The 3,735-nt window shown below is 38.6% G+C and overlaps 1 long non-coding RNA gene across 1 annotated transcript in view; it reads left to right on the forward strand.

Moving 5' to 3' along the window:
* The first annotated feature begins 1,355 nt into the window (after positions 1–1,355).
* LOC126652922 (uncharacterized) overlaps positions 1,356–3,735 on the forward strand; it is an 11,051-nt gene continuing 8,671 nt past the window's right edge. The window contains exons 1-2 of the long non-coding RNA XR_007632073.1: positions 1,356–1,459; positions 2,045–2,299. This is a non-coding gene — a long non-coding RNA (uncharacterized LOC126652922). The remainder of the gene's footprint in view (positions 1,460–2,044; positions 2,300–3,735) is intronic.

The raw sequence follows: 3,735 nt of genomic DNA on the forward strand, positions 1-3,735 counted from the left end.
AGGTGCTCAGGACATGTCTCTCACGGTTTAGTAAGGTTTGGGATAGTCCTTGAGGAAAGCTTACATGAACTGAGAGACAAGTAGGGGTTTATGGGTTTTGTTTTCTCCCTGTTCCCCCTGCCACTACCCTCATTCTATTTGTTTCTGAATTATTGTGAAAAAACCCAAGATGCTTGGACATCTGTGGGCTGGGAAATATATTCTTTTTCCTGTTTGTTTTGTCTTCTATGTTATTTAAAGGGTATAAGAAACACACCAGTAACCATTATACTTGCTACTCTTCTGTCAAATTTTACTTTTTACTTTTCTATCAAATTTTCTAAAAGTACACTGTGAAATCTAATAATGCTTTCTTTCTCCATGTATCTGCTAAAACCATTGGAAATATAATCATCACCAGAACTTCTCTGAAAAGACCCAGAATAAAAATACTATTTTGTAGTAATTATTTGCATTGAGCTGGCAGGCAGGAAAGTCTCTCAGTTAATGGCAAGTAACTTTTTTGTGTGTCTACGTCCAAATTCCAGGAGTTTGGTGTTGCTTCTCCCTATATGCTATTAAATAAGAGACCATTAAGGGAACTGTCATTACTACTGGTAAACTAAACAGCCATTAGAATTACACAAACTCCAAATGTGATAAAAATAGATTTAATGTGCTTTTAGGTGAAGAACTATAATTTACTTGGGGTTTTTTTCAACTTGATTAATTGCTTAGTTAATTAAATATTGTCTATAGGAAGCTGCCATGCAAAAAACCAAACAAATCAACAAACAAAAATCAAAAACCAAAAACCAAACCAGTTTACTGCAATCCCACTTTTTTTAAAATGAATTTCATTGCCATCAAATAAAGAACGTGTTTGTGTTTGTTTCCTCTGTTTAAATTCAGCTTCCTCCTTGTGAAATGGTTAATATGGTAGAGCCCTGCTCTGAAATTGCCTGCAAACTCTTAAAAACATAGTTAATTACAGATAGCCCAATTTAAACTTTACAGCATTCTTGATACATTCAGAATGTATGGAAGGTGGTTTATTCAGGGCAACAAGCAGAAACACATTGTACTACTTCTGTGTATTTGGCGATGAAGGAAGAAGAGCTCCTTCAGCCAACAGGAAGTGAGGCTCACTAAATACAACTGGGAAGAAAAAGAATTTTTACATTCTTGTCTTAATATGGATTAAATTTTTGTAATAAATTATAATCTTGGTTATGAATATTCATCTGCTGCAGAGTGCAGTGCAGGGGTAAAGTGGTTAGAAAAGCAGTGCTGTATCATATTCAAACAGTATCAGCAAATAACTTGCACCTAGTAATGGTTTGTTTGCATATTACTTCAGAAAAGTTCTGGGGGTTGTTCCTGGGAGCTGTGTGGAGCTGGGCACTGAAACTGCAGAAAAACAAAGTTAAGAAGACAGCAAGACTGGACCATGCTCTGGATCTCCAGCAGCCTTTGGCAGGTCACCTAAGATTTTTTTTTTTTTATTCTATTCTATAAAAGAAATAAAAATTATGTATCTTTACTGCTTGTAAGTGAAAAGCATTCTGTGTGAGGTATTGCTCCTAAAGGCTTTAGTGGTGCAGAGGACTCGTACAAAGAATGCAGCAGGACAGTGCTGGGAAAAGGAGCAGGATCTGGCAGCCATCTCAGAGTTCATTTCTATCACCAGAACTTCAGGATTACAGGAAATTGTAGTGTCTGAATATCTGTAAGACATTACTTTTGGTCTGAGATGATACTATTTGAAATTATCTTCTTAATTCTATTAACAGTTGAAAATTGCTTAGCATTTCAACTCAAGAAAAATTTTGTAATTTCTACATCTCTTCACAAGATTTGCAAAACTGTGGAACATGGACCTGCCAAACCAACATGCAGCAGATGTTGATAGGGAGGCACCAATGTGAGGCATCTGAAACTCTGTAGCCAGTGGATCCACCACGCCAAAAAGGCTGTTGGAGGAGGATTGCTCTTGCATGTGTCTGCACATCTTCTCTTAGCACCCTGACCCACCCCAAAGCCTCATTTTTCTCTATTCTTCCAGAAAGGAAAAGGAGACTTCCTCCAGCCTCAGACAGCCATTCCAAAGTACAAGAAGGAGGTCCTGGAACTGCCGAGCTGTCCCAGCTGTGCTGTGCTCAGATTATCCTGAGGTTTTGGAGAAGCACTGGGATGCACAAAAGCTGCCACTCAATGAGACATGTGGAAGATGCTGCACTCCAAAAAAAGATGATCAAGGCTGTGACAACCTGGAGAGACAGAAACCAGGGCACTGAATGACTGCTCCTTGCTTTTCCAGGTAGAAACAATTTTGGAGAGAGATGTATTTTGCACAGGAACCACCTGACTTTTTTTCTAGACCTCTCAGAAGTCCTGCATAGGAAATGAAATGTAAAACACCCCTATCCTGTTGTATGTCATTTCCAAAGTGACAGCTGATTACATTTTAGGAATGTTTTCTCGTTTTCTGAATTAAATCAGTTTGGCATTCTGTAGCAGTCAGTACTCATTAACCTTTTAAGGATTGCCAAACTGTTTTGAAGCATTCAGTGGAGGGGAAAAAGGGAAAAAACCCTCTGTTAAACATCATTGTAATCTGATGCTTCTGAGGCAACAGGCAACAAAGACCAGGTGTTCCTGCTGTAACATATGAGATGTGATGCTGGTCTATGCTCTACTTGAGCAGATTTGAAGAGGGTACAAAACGTGAACCAAACTTGTGACATGTAGTAAGAATGGCATTTATCATCTTATCTAAGTTTGGTATTTAGAATAATACTGATTTTTATGATTAATGATTCCTTCTAGACTGTTGAGAAGAAGAAAATAAAAGTCTATTTTCTAAACCTCAGTAAGCACACATGGCAGAATCCAAGCAGATAAGGAGTTACATGATCTCAAACCACTACTACTGATGAATTCATGAATATGTAACTAGAACTAAATGAGAAATTTAATGTGATCCTGCAGATTTTTGCTTTCCTAGCCTCCCTCAGTCCTCAGAACACATTATGGATAGTGACTGGATATCCAAGTCATGACTATTACTATAAAGTACCTATTGAGTTGGTGAGTGAGGGGAAATGTTTAAAAATGCTGATATTATAAGTATACTTGAGATGTTTGTGTCTCTGACCAGGATCTATGATGTTTGTGGTATCTTGTTGATCTGCCTGCAATAACTATTGGTCCCTGAACTGTAAAGACTTTATAATATCCTCATTTTGGTGAGGCTCAGTAACAAACTTAAGCTACACAAACTGTTACTTCATTTATATCTTATAAAAGTTCCTTGTAAACAGAAAAGGTCTGTAGCCACATCGGCTTATAATGTTGCTCTTGCATGCAGGGCACGTGTGTGCCATCACAAAACAGCATTTGTACATTTTTTGATGGGCTCTTAGGCCAAGTAGGTTTTGAAACAGTGGGATAAAACACCTGGCATGGCCCTTCTCCCAAGAGAAGAAACTGGCTCTGGTCCATTGTTTTGGGGACCAATCAATATGAATCCATTCCCACAGTATGGGCCTAGAATGTTCCCAAATCCAGACTTCTTAGCCAGTGGGATTTCTCCCAAATTCACTTGATGGTAACTTTGCCACCTTGTAACTCAATGAAGGCAGCTACTCAATTATTTGGCTCACGAGAAGTGCAGTACTTAGGGATGAGTGCTCTGGGGCTTTGGCATCAGCCAGCTGGTCATAATAAAATAAGCCAAGGCAACTGGAGGCCAGC

The sequence above is a fragment of the Myiozetetes cayanensis genome, unplaced genomic scaffold (assembly GCF_022539395.1).
Source record: "Myiozetetes cayanensis isolate MyiCay16 unplaced genomic scaffold, myiCay2020 scf9, whole genome shotgun sequence".
Taxonomy (NCBI): Eukaryota; Metazoa; Chordata; class Aves; order Passeriformes; family Tyrannidae; genus Myiozetetes; species Myiozetetes cayanensis.